At 39.6% G+C, this 24,536-nt stretch overlaps 1 pseudogene; it reads left to right on the plus strand.

Moving 5' to 3' along the window:
• Positions 1-23,164: 23,164 nt before the first annotated feature.
• LOC133092106 (nucleosome assembly protein 1-like 1) lies at positions 23,165-24,212 on the plus strand (annotated as a pseudogene).
• The last annotated feature ends 324 nt before the right edge of the window (positions 24,213-24,536 follow it).

A 24,536-nucleotide genomic window follows, 5' to 3' on the forward strand; every position in this document is an offset into this window, starting at 1 on the left:
CAGCAGGCTTCCTGGGCTCAAGTGGGCAGGGCAAACACCCTCCTCTCCTCTCCTGCTCCTCCAATCTGGGATCTGGGAGGGCTGCTCCCGCCTGCCTCTCCTGATCTCCCTGGCCTCCCTCCTATGCCCCCAGGACCCACGTGGCCTGGAGGGGGCTCCGGATTTCAGGGGACCAGCCTAGGAGCTCAGCAGGCTCCCCGGGCCCCGGTGGGCAGGGCAATCGCCCTCCCCTCCTCTCCTGCTCCTCCTGGATGGCCCCTCCCGCCTGCCACTCCTGATCTCACTGGCCTCCCTCCTATGTCCCCAGGACCCACGCAGCCTGGATGGGGCTTTGGAGGGGGGGAACCAGCTTGGGAGCTCAGCAAGCTCCCCAGTCCGAGTGGGCCAGGCAATTGCCCTCCACTCCGCTGTCCCTGGAGAGTCCCTCCCACCTGCCTCTCCTGATCTCCCCGGCCTCAGGGGCGCCAATCTTGTCTGGCCTTCACTTCTCCTCCACCCCACCTTGGTCCCCCTACATCCTACCGGTTCACTCTGGGGTTCCTCCCGTCTCCTTGGCGGTCAGAGTTCCCCACCAGCGGCTGGCAGGTGCCCCAGTTGTGGGGAGATGCTAACTCCGTGTCTTCCCACACTGCCATCTTGACTCTAATTAGTTTATTTTTATTTTTGGCTGTGTTGGGTCTTCTTTGCTGTGCAAGGGCTTTCTCTAGTTGCAGCCAGCAGGGGCTACTTTTCATCGCGGTGTGCGGGCTTCTCATTTTGGTATCTTCTCTTGTTGCAGAGCAAGGGCTCTAGGCACGTGGACTTCAGTAGTTGTGGCATGTGGGCTCAGTAGTTGTGGCTCATGGGCTCTGGAGCACAGGCTCAGTAGTTGTGGTGCACGGACTTAGCTGCTCCGTGACACGTGGGATCTTCCCGGACCAGGGCTCAAACCCATGTCCCCCACACTGGCAGGCGGATTCTTAACCACTGCACCACCAGGGGAGTCCCAGAGCTTAGGTTTTTAACAAGGATTTGACATCTCATGAGGTAAGGAGTTGGAATTTTGTCCCATTAACAAAGTCAAGACTTTCAAAGGCTACTCTAAGTGACAGGTGAAGTAAGAAAATCTCCTCTGGCATAGTAAAAGGACAAGAAAGCTTGTCTGTCTTGGCCTGGGAATCTGGAAAGTAAAAAGGAAGTATTCTTTTTGAATTTGTAGCTACTAGCTTGACCTGTCCTCACTTAGATTTGGAGTTTGAGTGTATACCACTGTTGTATTAGTATCCATCTGGGAACTCCCAGTTAGAATTTAACATAAAAAGTGATCTGTGAGTGACATAATCATCTATATAGAAAATCCTAAGGAATCTACAAAAAAGTACTAGTTCTATATGTGATTTCAATAAGCTCTCAGAATATAAGGTCAATACACAAAAATCAGCTGTATTTCTAATTATCAATGACCAATGGGAAATTTAAAATTTTAAATATCATTTACCATAGAATAAAGAAATCATGAAATACTTAGGGATAAATTTAACAAAATATGTGCAAGATCTGTACACTGAAAGTTATAAAACTGTTCTAAGAGAAATTGAAGATTATCTAAGTAAATAGAGAGATATACTGTGTTTATGAATTAGCAACATTATTTAGATTTAATTCTCTCTAAATTGATCTATAGAGTCAATGTTATACCAAACAAAATCTCAGCAGATTTTTTGTAGCAACTGACAAGCAAGTTTTAAAATTTGTATAGAAATGCAAAGGATCCAGAATAGCCAAAACCATCTTGGAAGAGAAGAACAAAGTTGGAAGGACTCATGAGACCTGATTTTGAAATTTACTATAAAGCTACTGTAATCAAGAGAGCGTGATATTGCCATAAAGATAGATGTACAGATCAATAGAACAGACTCAACAGTTCAGGAATAGACCAACATGTATATGGTCAATATTCCACGGTAATTCAATAGAAAACGACAGTCTTTTCAACAATTGGTGCTGGAACTGTTGGGTATCCATAAGCAAAAAATAAAGCTTCATCCTTACCTCATATCATAAAAAAAAAAAATTAAGTTGAAATGGAGCATAGACCTAAACCTAAGTTTTTCCAAAAGAAAAGTTGGCTTGGGAAAAGATTTCTTACATAGGACATAAAAAGCACAACCTATAAAAGAAAAAAAAATTATAAAATTGACCTTAATAAAAATTTAAAAGATTGCTCTTTGAAAAACACTGTTAAGAAAATGAAAGCCAAGCCACACTGAGAGAAAATATTTGGAAAACATTTATTCAAGAGAGAACTTGTATTTAGAATACATTTTTTTAAAAAATCTTAGAACTCAATAAAAAGACAGAAGTATGATTTAAAAGATAGAAAAAAGGTTTGAACTTCCAGTTAACAAAAGAAGATATATGAGTGATCAAAAAGCAAATGAAAATATGCTTAACATCGCTAGTCATTAAAGAAAAACAAATTAAAATCACGATGAAATACCATTACACTAGAATGGCTAAAATTAAAGATTGATAATTCTAAGTGTAAGTGAGAAGGTGGACCAACTGAACTCTCATATACTGCTGGTGGTGTGCAAAATGCTCATTTCAGAAAAGCTTGGCAGTTTCCAAATTGCCACTTTGGAAAAGTCTGGCAGTTTCTTATAAAGATAAACATACATCTACCATGCAACCCAGGAATCCCACTTCTAGGTATTTACCCAAGAGAAATGACAACTAATGTCCACATAAAGACTTGTATACAGATCTTCATAGCAGTTTTATCAATAATAGTAGAAAACTGGAAAGAACCTAAATATTCATCAATTGGTGAATAGTTAAACTAATTGTGGCCTATCAATGAAATGAATAAATTACTAATACACTTATCAACATAGAAGAATATCAGAAGGATTATGCTAAAGGAAAGGATCAGAAACAAAAGACTACATAGTGTATGATTCCATTTATATGAAATTCTAGAAGAAGCAAAAGTGTAGTGACATAAAGCAAATTGGTGATTGCTTGGGACAGGGGTGAGGGAAGAAGATTGACTGCAAGGAGGCACAAAGGAACTTTTTGAGGTTATGGAAATATTCTATATCTTAATTACGGTGGTTGTTACAAGACTGTTTACATTTAGCAAAACTCATTGAATAGTACACTTTAAGTTACTGAATCTTATTGTATGTAAATTATACCTCAATAAAGCAGATGGAAAAAGTGGCCTGCTCTTACTATGTTCCTAGAAAATACAAAAACTTCTCTGGAGGTACATACTCTTAACTCAGGCTTTATAGGATTCTCAAAGATAAAGCCCAGCTGAACATGAGATTACCACAAAAAATTTCAAAACACACAGGGAAACTACTAGCCTCCATTGATAAAGAGAGAAACAATAATCAGCAAAATGAGATACCCAAGGATCACAGATAACTAGGCTATTCAGTAGACAGTATAAATTAAGTATATATTAAAATAATAAAGGCATGTAATAAGGAATTTAAAACGTTAGAACAAAAACAAGACATTATTGGGAAAAGACGAAGAGCTTTGAAAATAACTCTTAACCTTTTATGGAAGAAGAAGGAGGAGGAGGAGAAGTAGAAGGAGAAAAAGAAAGGAAAGAAAGTTCATCAGTAGCATTTCTAGAAAAGAAAAATGTAGTTTTTGAAATTTTAAAAATTATGGACAGGTCTAACAGCTGATTAAACTAGCTAAAGAGAAAGTTAAGGAATTGGAAAATTGATCTAGGGAAAAATACATAGTATATAGTGTAGAGAGCTAAAGAAATAAAAAATATAAAAAGTTAAGAGATGTAAAGAATAGAACAAGAAGACCTAATATATTTCTAACAGTGGTTCAGAAGCAGAGAAAAGAATGAAATAGAGTATTCAAAGAGCTCAGAATTTTCCAGAATCAATGGATGACAGTGAACAAAGACATTTTAACATGTCTTACAAGACCTCAAATGATAACCCCTCTTAAGTTTTAAAATCTTTTTCTGTTGTCACTCCTCCAATTTTACACTTCATTCACTGACTAGGATAAACAACAGAAGAGGAGGAGCAACTTGCTTGTGTAAGTAGCAGGATATCATTAGTGTAATTAGTTTCAAATCAGTACATGCTGAACCCTGAACCCTGAACCCTGAACTTTGTGCATGCTGTTCTCTCTGCCTAAAGTATAACCTTTTATTGATGTTCCACTACACTGGACACATTTTTTTTTCAGTATTTTAATTAAATACTGGAGCTTCCATTTAGTGGTTAAGAGACAGTTTATTTTCTTCCAAGAGTTTCTTTACTCATGATACATCCAATATCCCCAGGGGTTTACTCAGGCCTAAGAACAATGGCCTCAAAGAAACCAGAGAGCCTGTTCCATTTGTTCTTTATGGGTTGCTTGGTCAGCCATGGAGGGATCCTGACCACTGAATTTCCAATGGAACCTGCAGGGCTAAAGCTCAAATAGCCAATCTTGAAGCTAAGGGTCTGCTACCACCGCCATAACTACCTCTGTAACCTTTACCGTGGGTAAGCAGGAAGACACTGGAGGCTCAGCATAGTGTTTATCTGGACCTGTGCCCAAGGACGTGTCACCCTTAGTTCTCCTCCCACAACCTCAATAACTGTTCCCAACAACCTCCGTGTGCATTTCCTGTGTGACTCTGTATGTATGAGGGTTGGCAACAAAATGAGAAGTCTCTTTCACTCATAATAGTTGGCCCAAATCGCCACAGACTCACATTCCCAACACTTGGTTCCTTACACACAGCTGAGCACAGAGCTAGTCCCCCTTCCATGGCATGTTCCCAGAGCTAAGACTGAGGTCACCAAGTTCTGACAACTCTATTCCCTTTTTTTTCCTTCTTCTAATTTGTACTCTATTTTTTAATCCCTTCTGCAATCACCCTGGCTTAGATCCTAAACATCTCTTTTCCAGAACATCACAACAGTCTCCTAATTAGTCTCCCTGCCTTCACTCATCATTCATACTGCTCTGCTTACCTCCTTGCCACCGCCATACACTTACTCTCTTGAATTCCTTTCATGCTGTCACCAGACAGATCTTTCTTTTTTTTAAAAAAAATATTTATTTATTTATTTAGGCTATGCTGGGTCTTAGGTGTGACATGAGGGATCTTTTTTTAGTTGCGGCATGCGAACTTCTTAGTTGTGGCATGCATGCGGGATCTAGTTCCCTGACCAGGGATGGAATCTGGGCCCCCTGCATTGGGAGCGTGGAGTCTTACCCACTGGACCACCAGGGGAGTCCCCCAGACAGGTCTTTCTAAATTTCCAAACTGATTATGTTCTTCTCCTGATTAAAGTCACATCATGGTGGGACTTCCCTGGTCAGGGAACTAGATCCCACTTGCACGCTGCAACTAAGAGTTTGCATGCCGCAACTAAGGAGCTCGTGTGCTGCAACTAAGGAGACCCGCCTGCCGCAACTAACACCAGCACAACCAAATAAATTTTTTTTTAAATAAATAAATAAAGTCATATCATGGTAAGTCAGAAAGAGCCAGCAAACCCTGGTTCCGTAGCTTGCTGGCTACTTAGCATTTCTGTCTTTTAGTTTCCTCCCCTACAAAAGAGAGATAAATAATAGTATCTATCTCATAAGATTATTTTGAAGATTAAATTATATAATGTGTGTAAAATTCCTAGCACAATGCCTGGCATTAGTAAATACTCAAAATAATGGTTGAGCATCTCCATTTCCCCTCTCTTCTTCCTAATCACCTATGATTAAATCTAAGTGTTTCATGACATAAAGATGTCTGCAACATCCTTAGCTCTAAAACGGAGCTGGTTCACTCACACATGGTCTATCTGTGAACATTAAGCTCCTGTCTCTGGTGTTCACTCAGAACATTCTTGCTCTTGTTGTCCAGGTTTTTGTATTCTTTGATTCTTGTTCACCAAGTTTATATCAGACTTCTGGGTCTTTTGACCTGTTTGGAAGCGTTACACCACCCAGCTAGTCTCAGGCCAACTTCATCTGACTTTAAATTTACATTCTTATGTGATTTGTGTGTAATTGAAGCTTCAGATAGAGGCATTTCCATCAGTCATCACTGTCCAGGTACAATCAAGACAGTTCATCCCCCTTCTCCTGACCCCCAACCTCCATACCCCACAGAATTCCCCTTCAGTTTTGGGGACTGGACATAGAGTCCTCCAGTATCCTTCCCTGTCTCCCTAACTACTGTCCCTCTCCCTATATGCCATCCATCATTTTTGGCATCTTTGCATATTTACCCATGCTATTTTCTCCCTGATCCACCCAGCAAACTCTAATTTAAGACCTGTTTCAAGCGTTTCTTCTTTGGTAAAGACTTGCTTGACTCTCCTCCTTTTCCTCTCCTGAAGGACAAGCATCGTGTTTGATTGTATTGGACCCAGGGTGGTGCCAGGTGTGTAGCTGGATTTCAGTGAATATTTGTTGAAAGGCAGCCCTTGAAAGGATTGGTGATTTAGTTCCAGGTTCTGGGGGCTGCCCTTGCTGTTATCTTTTCAGATACCCATGTCTTCAGTTCTTCCTTTGATTCTATGAACAACTCTGATATATTTCTGATAAATTCTTTTTTTATTAAGTTACCAAATTTGTGTTATGCTGTTTGAAATTATACACTCCTAATTGATGCAAGCATGCATTGCTTTCTTAATGAGAAAAAAAGTTTGTTTTCTACAACAGAAATATAAATAGACTCCAATTTAATCAATTGTTCTTTGGCAGCTGTTTTTGAGGAAAGTGAGAATCTTCACGTTCACCTAGTATGGGAGAGCTGAAATTTGATGAGGGTTTTCAATAATGAAGTGAGGACATGGGAGATAGGAAGCACAAGACCACTGGCCAGGACACTGTGCTGAAATGCACACAAGGAATGCCACACTAGGGTCCTCTCCAGGAAGAGAGTACATCCAACTTAGGTTGAATTTTTAAAAATCCTGACGACATAATGTACAACACGATAAATATAATTAACACTGCTGTATATTATATATGAAAGTTGTTAAGAGAGTAAATCCTAAGGGTTCTCATCAGAAGGAAAAAAATTTTTTTCTTCTATTTCTTTAATTTTGTATCAATATGAGATGATGGATATTCACTAAATTCATTGTGGTAATATGTAAGTCAAATCATTGTGCTGTACAGCTTAAACTTATACAATGCTGTACATCAATTATATTTCAATAAAACTGGAAGAAAAAATTAAAAATACAGTGGTGTATACATATATGCATGCTTTTGTAATCATCAGAAATATGGCTAAAAGTACTCCAAAAAAAAAAATCCTCCAATAGGCATCATTAGGCAGGTACCTCTCCCTGAACTTATGGGAGGCAGGCCCATCATCTTTAAAACGGTACTCTACACAAAACAGCTTCTCAAAATGTCATTGACAAATCAGATTTTTAAAAAATCAAATCGTGGGCTTCCCTGGTGGCACAGTGGTTAAGAATCCGCCTGCCAATGCAGGGGACACAGGTTTTATCCCTGATCCGAGAAGATCCCACATGCCGCGGAGCAACTGAGCCCATGCGCCACAACCACTGAGCCTGCGCTCTAGAGCCCGCAAGCCACAACTACTGAGCCCGCGTGCCATAATTACTGAAGCCCACGCGCCTAGAGCCCGTGCTCCGCAACAAGAGAAGCCACCGCAATGAGAAGCCCGCACACCGCAACGAAGAGTAGCCCCTGCTCACTGCAACTAGAGAAAGCCCGCGCACAGCAACGAAGACACTACACAGCCAAAAATAAATAAACAAAATTTTTAAATTTTTAAAAACGAATTAAAAAATAAAAATAAATCAAATCATACGCTGAAAGTGAACTTTCCTTGACTTGACTGTGAAAAGAACTTAAGATAGGAGAACAAAGGTAAAAGATAAAGAAGGTGGTGGGAGGGAGATTAGGTCATTTGGGGAGGCATACCTCCTAGATGTGCAAGACAGAGATATGTTCCTGGTTGTGCCTTCACCAATATGTGAGAAAGAATTAAATCCAATTAAGGTGTCCATTACTAAGTTGTAAACATATTAGCTTTATTGCAGTCAGGCCTAGCTGCCATCAATGCTTGATTCAGGGTCAAACACTGCTCTCTCTACTCTTGTAAAATATGCAACTCCATCTTTACTATAATGGGTTTAGGAAGGACAGAAAAATACCATGAGAGGTTTCTAGATCTTTGACAGATGACTCTTCTTCCTAATTCCTACCCCAATTTTGTGGCATTCTAGGGCAGTTGTCCGCAGAATTATACCTAGAACTTTATAAAGAAAATACACATGGTGGTCCCCACCACAGACCTACTGAATTATAATCCCCAAGGCTAGAGGTTTTTTAAAATTGTTTTTGCTCGCTTGTTTTTAATGTTTTTGTGGAGATAAAATTTGCTTACAATGAAATGCACAGATCTTAAAGTGTTCAATTCAGTGAATTTGACAACTATATAAACCCAGTAACTACCACCCAAAACAAGATATAGGACATTTCCATCATCCTCATATTCCCTTGTGTCCAGTCCAATCTGCTCCAGCATATCAGAGGCAACCATTCTTCTGATTTCTATCACTATAATTTAGTTTGGGGATGCTAGGATTTTAAAAAATACAGGTAAGTGGAGTGAAGTATAGCTACATGAACCAACTTGAATAAATCTCAAAAACATAATAAAAAGCAAAAAAACAAGTTGTAGAAAAATACAAGAAAATGATTTTATTTATATAAATCATTTACAACTTAAAGCAATGACAATTATTCTTTAGAGACATATGTATGTTATAAAAATATAAAGATGTACGTGGCAATGATAATCATTTCAGGATAGAGGCTGCCTTTTGTAGAGTGAGAGGGACTAAGAATAGGGAAGAGCACTCAGGGGGGTTTATTTTTTATTTTTAAATATTTATTTATTTAGGCTGTGCCAGGTCTTAGTTGCGGCATGTGGGATCTTTTTTAGTTGCAGCATGTGGGATCTTTTAGTTGCGGCAGGCAGACTCTTAGTTGCAGCATGTGGGATCTAATTCCCTGACCCGGGATCGAACCTGGGCCCCCTGCATTGGGAGCACAGAGTCTTACCCACTGGACCACCAGGGAAGTCCCAGGAGGGTTTTAATATTTTATTTCTTAAGCTGAGTAGGAGGTACACAGGTGTTCTTTATATTTGTACTTTTCTTTATGTCTGTAATATTTCATAACAAAATAAAACTTCACAGCGGATTTTGACGCACATGCTCTTATAATCTCTACACACCAAGAAATACTCAAATTTTTTATAAATATATAAGTAAAAATTTCAAAAACCAAAATTAATTGTGCCGTCATCTGTTCAAGGAACACTTTTTTTTTCTTTTTTTTGCAACAAACTAAGGTTTTATTGCAGGGCAACAAGCAAGGGAGTGGGAGACAGCCTCAGATCAAACTCCAGCTTGTCTCTGAGTTAGGGGTTTCTTTTTTTTTTATTTTATAAATTTATTTATTTATTTTTGGCTGCGTTGGGTCTTTGTTGCTGCGCGCAGGTTTTCTCTGGTTGCATCGAGCGGGGGCTACTCTTCGTTGCAATGCGCGGGCTTGTCTTGCTGCGGAGCACGGGCTCTAGGCGCGCGGGCTTCAGTAGTTTTGGCACGTGGGCTTCAGTAGTTGTGGCTCGCGGGCTCTAGAGCACAGGCTCAGTCATTGTGGCGCACGGGCTTAGTTGCACTGCGGCACGTGGGATCTTCCTGGACCAGGGCTCGAACCTGTGTGCGCCTCATGGGCAGGCGGATTCTTAACTACGCCACCAGGGAAGTCCTAGGGGTTTCTTAAAGGGGAAGAACAAAGAAGCTGGGGTTAATCATCGTCTTGTGACATTTCTGTGACATTTCTTAAACGTAGTTTCAGGAGTCAAGACGTCTCTGGTTTACAATTCTCTCACCAGGTAGTCCATGGCTCAGGAGTCAGGTAGGTCATCTTGCCCTGGAGAAACAAGGAGCATTTTAAAATTCTATTTCGGTCCTTACCCTATGGTCTACTGTAATCCATTAAGCACATACACTCCATGAGAGCACAGATAGTGTTCTATTTAATATTTTAGTCCTCTGAGTACCTAATGTTATATGCATGGCACACACAGACAAAAAAAATTTTTTTTAAATAGAAGATTCTAAACCTACCAATTGACCCACATTTTAACATTTCACATTTGCAGGTTTTCTATCATCCTGCAATATTTTAAGTCCTCTTGACATCTACAAACATCAATTTCACATCCACCTCCTTTTTAAGGTTTTTGGGTCCAAAAGGAAAAGAGCAGGCCCAAGGACCTAGTAATACCCATCTCATGCCAGTCTTGTTATGTCACCACTATAACATTTAACATACTAGAGAAGGAGAAAGACAGCTGATACAAAGGAAGAAGATAAAAGATTTTTGTTTAAGATATACAGATTTATGGATAAACAGGAAAGCTTACGCATGAGTTGAGTTTCAAAGTTCTCTCCATGTCTTTTGTAGATACCGCCTTATGGTATTTTTTGCACCATATTGCACCTGCTTACAAGTCACCCCCAATTAGACCATGAATGCCTAAATGGTAGAGCCAGAATCATCTGCATTTTTGTTCTTTCGAATCTAGTAGATAGCGTTGCTCAATAAACATTTATTGGAATAAGGACAGGAAAAGTGACGGAGAGGAAGAGAAAAGTAGATTTGTCTGGCACATGGCAGGGAAGAATGGAAACAAATATGCAGAAAGAAGATTAAAGGAAGGTAAGTAAAAGTATTAATTAGGATTAGGTTCAGCTGTGACTGACAGAAAATCCAAATAAACAATGGCTTACAGAAAAGAGAAGTTCATTTTTCTCTTATGTAAAAAAAAGTCTGGAGATGAGTATTCTAAGGCTGGTAAAGGCTTCACAAATTCTTCTTATCTTGCTACTTACTCAGACTTAAGATGTGGTTTTTGCCTCATCATCCAAGATGGCTGCTTAACTTCCAGTCATTATGTCCTCATTCCAACCAACAGAAAGGATAAAAGAGAGAAGTGCTTACCCTCTCCCTTCAAAGACACTTTCTGGATGCTGCACACATAACTTCTGGGCTTACTTCTCATTGCCCAGAGTTTAGCCATGACCACACCTAGTTACATGGGGATTTGGAAAATGTAGTCTTTATTCTGGGTGGCCTCATCCAGGATGAAAATCAGGGATTTTATTATTAAGGAAGAAGAAGAAGTGAGATTAGTGAATCAAGGGTATAAATATTTTTATACATTACTATGTTTATTATACAAATATTATGTATATTATATATATTTAATATTAATTGAATACCAGGAAAATGTACTGTAAAAAATGTTTTTCTTTAAAACAAATTCAAGCTTATTCATTTTTTTCTTTGTAAAAGTCTTTTTTTTAATGAATTTATTTGTTTATTTATTTTTGGCTGCATTGGGTCTTCACTGCTGCGCGCGGGCTTTCTTTAGTTGCGGTGAGCGGGGGCTACTCTTCCTTGCAGTGCGCGGGCTTCTCATTGCAGTGGCTTCTCTTGTTGCGGAGCACAGGCTCTAGGAGTGCAGGCTTTAGTAATGTGGCACGCGGGCTCAGTAGCTGTGGCTTAGTTGTTCTGCAGCATGTGGGATCTTCCAGGACCAGGGCTCGAACCCGTGTCCCTTGCATTGGCAAGCAGATTCTTAACCACTGCGCCACCAGGGAAGTCCCAAAAGTCTTTCTTGTTATCTACTATAAATGTAAATAACATAGTAGAGCTTTTAAAAGCATGGACTGCAGAGGAGAATGTCTATATTTAAATCATGGCTCCATAGTTTACTTCCTGTGGCTCTGTAACTTTGGATAAGTCACTTATCCTCTCCAGCTGAAATTTCTTCATCTGTAAAATGAAGATAGTAATAGTACCTACCTTACAGGGTTGCTGCAAAGATGAAATGTATTAATACACATACTATATACAACAATAAGTGCTCGATAAATCTTAACTATTACTATTTATGGTTGAAACTTTAGAAGATTCAAACAATTAGAAAGAGTAGGAAAGGTATAGTCCCACTTCCCCAAAAAAACCAATATTAAAATGTTTATGTATTTACTTAAATCTAATTGCTATGGATATTTTTATACTGTTGAAATACTTGTGTATATGATTCGTATCCTGCTTTAGTCCAGATCAACTTCTCTCCCTTCTCCATTCTGCTTTGTGTCCCCAGAAGCTGACCAGTAAGGACTCCATCAATAAGTTCTATTGCGTTCTTCTGTATGGATTAACCCAATACCACATAAGAGTATTTATTTCCCCCTCCCTCTTTGAGGGATTGCTGTGGGTTGGCTGTGTCCCTTTATGGAAGGTTCCATCTCCTATCAGAGGCTGTCTCTCTCATACGCTACCCTTTCTGGGATCTTCCCTTCTGTCCTAGGATTGGTAACAGCTGTTGACAGACCCAAAGCTCTGCAATAATCCTTATTGGTTTCCCTAAACCTTTTGTAAATAATCCCTTTGTTAAATCCCCTCAAATTACGCAGTTTCAGCGTACCAGGTCCTTTCTTCCAGGACTTTGACTGACATACATAGGAGAACAAGAATTTTTTCAGAGAGGTTATTTTAGTAGCTGTATAATATTCTATAGTGCCAATGTACCTTAACAATAATAGCAATTACTTAATGTACCTGTCAAGTACTTTACAGACACCAATTTTATTTACTCCTCACCAACCCCAGGGATTGGTATTTTACAGATGAGGAAACTGAGCCTCAGGGAAGTCTGAAAATTTACTTGCCTTTGGTTTCAGAGCTGATAAGCAGCAAGGTTAGTCCTACTTCTATTCTTCCCATTAAACCCAGTGGTTCCAAAACCTGGCTAATCATCAGAGGAACCTAAGGAATTTTTTTCCCTGTGTCCACTCAAAGAGAGCTTAATTTTGTAGGTCCAGAGTGAGACCCAGAAATCTCTATTTTTATAAAAGTTGCTCAGGGGAGTCTGATGATCAGCTAGATTCGAGAAGAAATTACCTCATTTTAATATGCGTATATTTCCTTTTGTTGGATATTCGGATCATCTGTATATTATGTTTTTATAAATAAGACTGCAATAAAGATGGTTATATATAAAGCTTTGCCTTATTTAGTATTGTTCACATAGAATGAGTCTCAGAAGAGTGATGAGTGAATTAATGAGATAAATATTTTTGATTTTTGATGTGCTTCATTCAAATGTTTATTCATTTAGGTACTTAAATATTCACTTAAAAATATATATTTTTCTACAAATATTTATTTACCATGCTCCAAGCTCCAAGCATTGTGCTGAGGGTTTGCAATGTAACAGTGAGCAAGACACATAGTGGGGAGATGGATATTAAACAAATAATTATCCAAATAAAATATTTAGATTATAATTGTGATAGGGTCTATGAAGAAAAAATAAAGAGGACTATAAACCTGGTTTGAGAATGATTAGTGAAGGTATTCCAGAGAAAATGACATTTAAATTGAGGCTTGATGAATGAGTAGAAGTTAGCCATGCAAAGAGAAAGGAGAGAGCATTCCAGACACAGAAAGTGGCATATGCAAAGGCTCAAAGGTATGGGAGAAGTTGGAAAGTTATATAAAATTAGATTTATGTCATAAGAAGATGGTATAAATATACTGAGGTAAAGCAAGAGTGAATGAAAAGGGAGAAATTAAGAAGCTATTGCAGGGACTTCCCTGGTGGTGCAGTGGTTAAGAATCTGCCTGCCAATGCAGGGGACATAGGTTCGAGCCCTGGACTGGGAAGATCCCACATGCCACGGAGCAACTAAGCCCATGCACCACAACTACTAAAGCCCACGCGCCTAGAGCCCGTGCTCTGCAACACGAGAAGCCACTGCAGTGAGAAGCCCGCGCACTGCAAGGAAGAGTAGCCCCCACTCGCTGCAAATAGAGAAAGCTTGCGTGCAGCAATGAAGACCCAACGCAGCCAATAAATAAGTAAATAAATAATTTATTAAAAAAAAAAAGAAGAAGCTTTTGTAGTGGTTCATGAAGGAGGTGGAGTAAGAAGAAATGATTGATGGCTCAAAGTGGTGCCAGTAGAGATGATGAGAAGTGAATATAGATTTATGTAGAAAGTAGGATCTATAGGACTTGTTGATTAATTATATAAAAGTGGTAAAGGAAAAGAAGTCAAAATGAGTCCCCAGTTTCTGGCATAAAAAAGTGGCTGAATGATGTTATTGGGCAAGAGAGGGACAGTGGAGGCAGACTAGGTTTGCAAGGGATAATCATGAATATGGTTTTGGCAGTATTAAGTGTTGAGATGACCAAATATGTGATGTTTGAGTGGAGATGTTGAGTTGGCAGTAAGAGACAGTGATCTGGAACTCAGAAGTCTTGTGTAAAGAAATAAAATTGATATTGAAACCATGGAAATGAATGGAATGGATAATGTAGTTTAAGAATATATAGAGTGTCAAGAAGAGAAGGCTAATGACTGTGCCTGGAAGACTCTAACATTGAAAGGCTGAGTGAAGAAGAAGGTCCAAAAGAAAACTGAAAAGTAGTGACCATCTAAGTAGGAGGAAAACCGGAAGTGTGTGTTGTAATGGAAATTCAAGAGAAAAGAATGTTTCACTGGAAAGCTGTCAAAAAAGTCAAAAGTTTTTGAGTGTTCAAGTAAGATGAAAATGAAAAGCAATGATTAAATTTAGTTGATGGAATGAGTTGAGAAGTGAATGATATGCACAGATGATATTTCATCAAATGAAATGAACAGGGAACTTCCCTGGTGGTTCAGTGGCTAAGACTCCGCACTCCCAGTGCAGGGGGCCCAGGTTCGATCCCTGGTCAGGGAACTAGATCCCACATGCTGCCACTAAAGATCCCATGTGCCGCAACTAAGGCCCGGTGCAGCCAAATAAATAAATTAAAATAAATAAAATTTTTAAAAATGAAATGAACAAAGATGATCACTGCAGCCCTATTTGTGGAAATAACCTGTGTCCTAGTACAGCAAAGGATACACTTATGCTCACTGATTTTATTTCCCCAAAAGTAAATACTCATTTTAAGGTTGGTATGGTGAAGTTATTTTTTTGAACAAAAATTGGGGCATATTGTTGGACAATTTATTCTATGTGAAATATTTATAAGAACAGGTTTGTAATCTTATAAAATTAAACCATTGCTAATTACAAAAAACCCCGGATAGACCCACTGTAACTTAGTGAGGGTGAGCCTTCCGCAAGTAATATGTAAGAGAGGGATAATCTGTGGGGTGAGATCCCTGAGGATGTTGAAGGGACACTGTAAAGGGATTAGCCTCAGGTAAGGGAAGAGATGCCTGTCTTGTTAACAGGAAAAAAAGATCAAAGAATGATTCGCTGATAAGAGTTAACAGAGTTCTCTTCTATTATTATTTCTAATAATCTTCTACTATTATTACCAGTTGCCTTTTCTTTCTACAGTAAGAGATGAGGAAACTTGGTACTAGTGAGGGAGAGGCAGTAGGATTGGAGATGTGAGAAGAGTAAGGAAGATCTATGAAGAATGGGTGTGTGAACAGGATATGAGAGTCAAAGAATTCCTGGACAGTGTTGTAAGAGCCCAGTGGAGATTGGAGACCATGAATTCATTGTGGTGCCAATCATACCAATTTGCACATTACGGTTTTCTCCAAGTGTTCACAGCAGCACAGGTACACATATGGGTAATATGAACCATCGGATTGATCGAGGCCTGGGATTTTTGCCAGACTGGTGCCAGAGAAGGACAATTGAGCCAGCGAGTTCAAAATAGTAGTCAAAAGTAGTTGATATTATAAACCACAGAGAATTTTATTCAGTAAAGTGGGGGAGGAAGTGGGGAAGGGGAACGTTTCTCTTAAGTAAAAGCAGTTTGAGCAGGAGACAAAACTACCTCTCAAGGTTTGCCAGTGGGTGGAGAGGGAAAAGAATGAGACCCACCCAAGGAGAGAACAGAGGGAGAGTCCTTGAGAAGGATAGAGAAGAAAGACAGGGAGGCAGAGGGAGAGATGGAGAAAGGTAGGGAAGGAGAAAGGGACGAAGAGGGAGAGAGAGTAGGAAACAGACAGACAGACAGACAGACCAGAGACTAAGAGGGCATTTGATTTTGTTTGTGATAGTTTTCCATTCTTAGTTCCCTGGCTATGTTTCAAACCCATGGGTTCAAGAGATTCCCCTGTATCCTTCCAGTGAATTGGCTTTTTTTGGCTGAAGTTTCTATTTCAAAATAGTCTTAACTAAGACAAGAAAATGTAATATAGACTCTTGTACTCTCATAGCGTGTTTTTGTTTGTCTTGTTTTCGGGGTTAGGGTTGGGGGTGGGTAATGTAGAGCCAAAGTTGATCAGTTTTTCAGCCCCTAAAGGGCACTTCTGTTGAAGCCATCTAACAGCCCTATTGCATAAGGCTCAGAGTTCTGGCAGATGCCTTTGGAGCCTCTGGGGCTTGGAGTCACCAGCAGGTTTTCCCAAGGGTCCCTGTCTCCTTGCCTCACTGGCCCTGTTCAGGAGCAGCCAGGACTTCCTGCCTGGTGCTGCTGGAGTAGAAGGGTGGCTTTTTTGATCTGCTGAGGATCTGGTCCTAGGAAAAGGGGAATGTGAGTCCTCTGTTCTTGACGGTATCCGAGATCTTTCCCCACTGGTTTCCTATTGCACCGTGAATCAGTTCACTCTTGACGTAGATCGACATTGCCCCCACCATCCGTCTCTTTCCAGGTGGTACCACTTTGAGATCATGGTATTACTAACCTTTGTGTCCTTCTTCCCAAAGCCATCAGATACAGGTTTACCAAAACATCTACCTTCTGTTTCCTACTTCCTATGGACAATACTAAATACTAACAACGTGGGAGCTCTGAGGCTGCCTGTTTGGGCATTTACTTGATTGATTGATCTTTCTGCAGGCATTTAGTTTTAGTTTCCCACAACAGTAACATGCAAGCAACTCTCATTCTCTTCTCAGTCCTCCTGTCAATTTAACAAGCTGCTCTCAAGGCAGGTTCTATAATGAATCCTTGGTGTGCAGAAATGACTGCAATGTTATTGATTTAAATTCCATGAAGTGATGTCACAATTTATTTAACCATTCCCCACTTGTTGGACATTTAGATTGCTTTCAATATTTGATTTTATAACTGATTACTATAAAGCATAACTTTATGCCAAGAAGTTTTTCTGTATTTAGGAAAATATGGGATTCCTCCTTAATTTTTCAGAGTTTTCAATACCACTAGCATGTATTTATGTTGTTTACTACTTAGCCTAGAAGTGTAGAATAATGACATTAACCTCCCTCACCCTACCCTTTTTTTTTTTCCTCTGCTTAGTTTTCTTTGAACCTCTGACTAGGTTCAAAGAACTTTCTCCCACATTCTCCTTCTGCAAAATGCCTGCGAATTCCATTTTTCACACTTTTCATTGCCATTTCCTCCTCATGTAGACCTCCCTCCTAGAGATGTCTGTCCTCAGGCTCAGATCTGTACTGATTTCTTTCTAGACCTATCACACAGTAGTCATCCTTGGACTATCCAGGGTCCTGGATCTGATGACCTACTACTCCTTCTTGGTTTACTCTCTTATTTTGCTGAAGTGCATCCTCCAATAGCATCCTGACGAAGGATAAAAAGAAGATAAACGTTTTGATACTATGCATGTCTAAATATATCTAAATTAAATATCGTTTTCTAATTCTGAATTTTGAGGACAATGATCCGTTGTCTTCTAGCATCCAATGTTGTTGAGAAATTTAATACTATTTTAACTCCCAACCTTTTGTATGTGGTCTTTCTTTCTTTCTTTGAAAGCTTCTAGAATCACCTCTCTTGTGGCACTCTGAAATTTCAAGTTGATATGTTTTTGAGTTGCTGTTTTTAAAATTTATTATATTGGGCACTCAATATGGTCTTTTTTTAAAAAAAAAGAGATGTAATTACACATAACATTATATCACATTAGTTATATTAGGTGTACAACATAATGATTCCATATTTGTACATTCAATATACTCTTTTAAACTGGAGACTTGGCCTTTATTTCTGGGAAATGTTCTTGTACTACTTCCTTGATAATTTTGTTCCCACCGTTCTCTCTTTTGTGAACTCTTTTAGTTAGATGTTGAATTTCCTGGCTTAATCTTTTAATTTTCTTATCTTTTTTACTTCACCCTCATTTTTAATGTCCAAAAGCACCTAATGTTCTCTAATGTTTCTCCCTCCTCCCTTTCATTTCCCTCCCTCTCCCCCTTTCTTTCCTTCCTTCCTGAGAGAATTTCAGTCTTATTTCAGGGATATAAAATTTTATCTCCCTGAGAATGTTAATTTAATGTTAATCTACCGTCTGCATTATCTGTTTCCTCTGAGTTCTTCTTTTCCCCCTCCAGTTTATTTGTTTTGATCTCTGTCTTTACTGTTGGAAACTTTCCTCAAAGATCTGGTTATCCGTGAATGTTTGTTCAGATTTTCAAATGAATCGCTGCAAAGCTGATTGGAAGCTCTGTGTGAGTGGGCAGTTCTTGTCAGCTTGTGGGCTTATTTTTAGATTAAAGAGGTAGTCAGCCAGCTTGTGGGTGTGGGTGTGAATGTGGTCCCCCAAATGTCAGTGTGTGTAGGTATTTTCTCTGTAGCAATTTAGTTTATCAAGAGAAAGAGCCTGGAATCTGCCGGGAAGGATAAGCCTGGCCGTTGGCACTGTAGCACAGGGTGAGGTAAGGGGACTGAGAGATCTCAGTTCAGTAGGCAGACTTTCATTTTCCTTAAATCCTCACTCCTGCCCTCTTCCTGCCTGTTGCTCCCCAGGAAGCCTCCCCCCAGATAAAGTACTGTGGGAGTAGGGGAGGGGTGGTTGGCTGACTGGTGGGAGTGGGGCTTGGAGTGCTAACTGCTTTTTTAGTCTTTTCAGACCCCACTCATCGCTTTCAATGCCCTATTCCTACCACTGCCTTCCAGGGTACTGCAGGCTTCAATCCTTCCCGAGGTAGTCTTGCTTCTTGAGGGTATTCTCCAAGAAAGTTCTGCTAACCATTCCTCCACCTGCTTTTGTCTTCATATGTTGGGGTCTGGGGGTACGAATATTTCCTAGTTTTATTGAAGATGGGGTTTGTGTTTCTGTTTCTCGTTCTGACTTTTTGGGGGGGGGCTGCACCGTGCGGATCTTAGTTCCCCGACCAGGGATTGAACCCCGTGCTCATGGCAGTGAAAGTGTGGAGTCCTAACCACTGGACCGCCAGATAATTCCCTGGAGGAGATTTTCAAAAGAAGAGGTTGGAAAAGTCAGTGATCAGCCATCTTAATCCTGGGAATTGTGGAGGTGACTTCCAAGCATTTGCTTTGATCATGACTATCCAGACTTTGTTGAAAATCAAAAAACAACAATCAAAAACCAACAGTTTTCTGAAAGCAGTTCTTTCTGCATGTACTTGTTGTTCAATGGCAGTGCCAAGCAGTGATATGCCTAGCTATGCCGAAGCCTGAGACCAAAGAGAAAATACTGATCCTATCTTTAAAATTTTGATATTCTGGTTTTTGGGGGCTTTCTGCACCAATTTTTATTTTAAAAAGTATTGTATTAAATATTATTTATCTTGATTACTGAGCTTTTTGGGCACCCCTTAAATTTTACCCCCTAGTTGAGTGACTTACTTGCTCCACCTTAATCCTGGCCCTAGAGGGGTATGCATTCTTCATCAGCTACCCTCACCCCCATAAACCACTACAAATAAACATACAATCCAAGTGAAAGTAGCCTACTTGTTGTGCAAACTTACAGCTTCAGGACAAATTCCACAGTCACCCTTCCAATCAGTTTGCCTTTTTTAAGAGTGCGTTGTAGGTATTTCTGAGTCCTCTCTTCTGTTCATAGCAAGAGTTGGTCTCTTTCTAGGAAATACTGTATAGGATTGGGTCAAAGTGACTTCCTCCCAGTATATTTGAGATGCCAGAGCTCTACTGATGCATGTTGCAAAAAGGACAGGTGTGGCACTGCCATAATAATGAGTTCCACAGCTTTTCTTACTAAAATGATGTGACATCAACAGAATCAGAAGCATTTCCTCTAAATTCTTCTGGTGTTGATTTTTCTCCTAAAAACTTTGAGATAAAGTAAAAGAAGTAAAAATTCTTCAAGTATTTCTACACCCACTTTTACACACGGGCGGTGTCAGGAAAGGATCCTCCCTTGCTAATTGCAGGATTTTTGGTTGACTAAGTGGGAGATGGAGGAGGCAGGTGTTTGAGCTGCTATGGGGACTATGATACAGTGAGAGTCAATTTTTTTATTCTTTTCAGTTCTTGTTTTACCTAACTGTGGTGATGTAGAGGAGTCTTTTAGACCACTGTGCATTGTCACAGTGAAGATCAGTCATGTTGAAGGCATTCTCAGTCCTTGTGTGTTTATAGGAAATCTTAACTATTTGGGGATGCTCTGTCTGTAAGCCATAGAGGCACCATGGCTACATAAAGACACAGTGGTTACCTCACCTTACTTGCCATACCACACCCTTGAGGAAGATCTAGAGGAGTGCTACTCAAAGTCTCAGAGTGTGCACCGTGGACTAGAGTTAGTTCCTGAACTAGTATTACCTGTCTGTGTCCAGATAATCACGGAAATTGAGAACAAACATTTAGAAACTTTTATAGCAATTTGACAGAATAATTTATGTTTGTTGCATTTAATAATAAAAATGTCAGCTTGCATTTCTGAGGTCTTTGTTCTTTTTAAAGTCGCTTTAGTAATTAATTTTTATTGTATTTTACAAAAGTATTTGCTGGCGATGGACTGGAAAGAAAAAACTTGGCTTTCATCACAGGTAAACAGAAAAATCTGGATCTGGAGAGCTTTTTTTTTTGGCCACACCGCGTGGCTTGCGGGATCTTATTTCCCTGACCAGAGATTGAACCCGGGCCACTGCAGTGAAAGCGCCAAGTCCTAACCACTGGACCCCCAGGGAATTCCCTGGAGAGCATTCTTGGTATTTAAGAAAGTGTCAAAGTTTTCATGACATTGGACTTGGCAATGAGTGGTCTCTTGGATATGACATCAAAAGCACAGGCAACAAAGGCAAAAATAGACAAATGGGACTACTTGAAACTAAAACTTTTGTGCACTAAAGAGCACAGTCAATGGAGTAAAAAGACAACCTTTTAAATGGAGATAATATTTGTAAATCATATATCTGACAAGGGGTTAATATCCAGAATATATTTAAAAACTCCTACAACTTAACAATAAAAAATCAAATAACTTGATTAAAAAATGAGCAGAGGATTTGAATAGACATTTCTCCAAAGGTGATATACAAATAAGTGACACACATATGAAAAGATTCTCAACATCTCTAGTAATCAGGAAAATACATATCAAAAGCACAATGAAAAAAAAAATGAAAAAAAAAAAAAAGCACAATGAGATATCACCTCACACCCATTAGGATGGCCACTATCAAAAAAACAGAAAATAGGAATTCCAAATCAGCTGCACTATTGTTCATTTTCAATGGCAATGTATGATGGTTCCAATTTCTCTGCATCTTTGCCAACACGTATTATTGTCCATCTTTTTAATTATAGCCATTTCAGTGGGTGTGAAGATTACTGATTTTTAAGCTAATCGGAATAATATGTTCAAAATGCAAATATGACCAACTCACTCCCATTCAATGGTCCTAATTTTTTTTTCAGAATAAATTCCAAAAGTGTAATATAACATAAGAAGCCTTCCATGTTGCTATCCCTATCTCCCTATCTCTAGTCTCACCATCTGCCACTTCCCTTTCCTGCACTTTATACTCTAGGGATACGAATTGTGTGAAGTTTTCTGCATGCACTTTGCTACCTCTAACCTCTGAAACTTTGTTTCTGCTTTTCTGTCTGCTTAGATTTTCCCCCCACCTTTTTGCCTAATTTTTACTCACGCTTTAATACTACCCAGGCATTCATTTCTCATGGAGCTCTTCTCTAAATCCCCAGGTGTTATTATCATTTTTTCTACTAGGTATTAGCTTATGAATGTAACAACCCTATGAGGCAGGAACTCTTATCCTAATTTTATGCATAAGGAAAATGACCCTTAGAGAGAGTGAGAGATAGAGATATTAGTAACTTGCCAAAAAGTCACACCGTAAGGGAGTGAAGATTGAATTAAATGCCATTCCTCTGTGCTCTCATAGCAGCCTCTGCACACATGGGTTCTTTAGTTTGTTATTTTATTTTTAATCTTTTGGCTGTGTTGGGTGTTCGTTGCTGCGCACGGGCTTTCTCTAGTTGCGGCAAGCGGGGGCTGCTCTTCGTTGCGGTGCGCGGGCTTCTCATTGCGGTGGCATCTCTTGTTGCGGAGCACGGGTTCTAGGCGTGCGGGCTTCAGTAGTTGTGGCGCACGGGCTTAGTTGCTCCGCGGCATGTGGGATCTTCCCGGACCAGGGCTTGAACCCATGTCCCCTGCACTGGCAGGCGGATTCTTAACCACTGCACCACCAGGGAAGTCCCACACATGGGTTCTTTATCTCATTACATTTATATTATCTCCTTATATCTCCCAATTCAATCATGCACTCATATAACTATTCATTCTCCAAATATTTATGTATAGTTTACCATATGTCAGGCACCATGGCAGGTGCTAAGGACATGACGTTGACAAGACAGATCCTATATGGGACCTCATTGAACGTAAGAGTCTATAGGGGTGTACAAATGATTCAACTAATGGATATTTGCTATGGTAGCAAGTAGCAGAGGGACCTAATCAGTAGCTAAAGAAGCCTGGAAAAAATGATCTTGAAGCTGATAAGGATAAGGATGACTGGGGAATATCTTAAGGATGACTGAGGATTAGTGAGGTAAACATCTTAAGATGTTTGGCTTGAGGGTGACACATACGTAGCATGTCATATTATATAAGTTATCTCTTTTTTAAGCCCCAAAATTTAGTGGCTTAAGAAACAAATATTTGTTTTTTTAGCATCATCTGCTCATGGTGCCACCTTCAGCTCCCACCCCTGCCCCCCACCCTGGGTGCCACCCTGAGTCACTACCTGTGCAGCTCCGGCCACCTGGCTCCCTGTGCTAGCCACCGATATGTAACGCAGACATTGACAAGAAAGAGCAGTCTGAACTTGATCAAGGTTTGGTTGATGTTGAAGAAGTAGAAGAAGAAGAAACTGGTGAAGAATCAAAAATCAAAGCAGGTCAGCTGACTGTTCATATGTTGCAAAATCCTCAGATTCTTGCAGCCCTTCAAGAAAGATTTGATGGTCTGGTAGAAACACCAACAGGATACGTTGAAAGCTTGCCTAGGGTAGTTAAAAGACAAGTGAACGCTCTGAAAATCCTTCAAGTTAAATGTGCACAGACAGAAGCCAAATTCTATGAGGAAGTTCATGATCTTGAAGGAAAATACGCTGTTCTCTATCAGCCTCTATTTGATAAGCGATTTGAGGTCACTTATGAACCTACATAAGAAGAATGTGAATGGAAACCAGATGAGGAAAATGAAATTTTGGAGGAACTGAAAGAAAAGGCCAAGATTGAAGATGAGGAAAAAGATAAAGAAAAAGAGGACCCCAAAGGAATTCCTGAATTTTGGTTGACTGTTTTTTAAGAATGTTGACTTGCTCAGTGATGTTTCAGGAACATGATAAACATATTCTGAAGCACTTGAAAGATATTAAAGTGAAGTCCTTAGATGCAGGCCGGCCTATGAGTTTTGTCTTAGAGTTTCACTTTGAACCCAGTGAATATTTTACAAGTGAACTGTTGACAAAGACACATAGTATGAAGTCAGAACCAGATGATTCTGTTCCTTTTTCTTTTGATGGACCAGAAATTAAGGGTTGTACAAGGTCCACATAGATTGGAAAAAAGGAAAGAATTGTCACTTTGAAAATCATTAAGAAGCAGAAACAAGGGACTTGGGGCAGTTTGTACTGTGACCAAAACAGTTTCTAATACTCTTTGATATTTTTGCACCTCCTGAAGTTCCTGAGAGTGCAGATCTGGATGCTGCTGCTGAAGCTATACTTGCTGCAGACCTTGGAAGTCATCACTTTTTACATGAATGTATATTCCCAAGATCACTGTATACTTTACTGGAGAAGTTACTAAAGAAGATGATGATGATTATGATGAAGAAGGTTAAGAAGAGGATGAGAAAGAGGAAGAAGAAGGAGATGAGGAAAATGATCCAGACTATGACTCAAAGAAGGATCAAAACCCAACAGAGAGCAAGCAGCCGTGAAGCAGGTTGTATGTGGCCTTGAGGGTAACTTGCACTGATCTAACTTCTGCTTCCTTGGAAAGGAGGAATTTACATAACTTGAAAAGCCTATTTCAAGTTTTTTGTTGTTTATTTGCTTGTTTTTGTAGCTTAAAATAAAAATATCAAATTAAAAAAATTTTAAAAATGATCTCACAGTTTCTGTGGACAGGAATTTTTTTTCTTTTTCTTTTTTAAATTTTTGGCCGCACCGTGCGGCATGCAGGATCTTAGTTCCCTGACCAGGGAAGAGTGGAAGTGCAGAGTCTTAACCACTGGACCACCAGGGAAGTCCCTGTGGTCAGGA

Source organism: Eubalaena glacialis, chromosome 5, assembly GCF_028564815.1.
Source record: "Eubalaena glacialis isolate mEubGla1 chromosome 5, mEubGla1.1.hap2.+ XY, whole genome shotgun sequence".
In the NCBI taxonomy this organism is placed as follows: Eukaryota; Metazoa; Chordata; class Mammalia; order Artiodactyla; family Balaenidae; genus Eubalaena; species Eubalaena glacialis.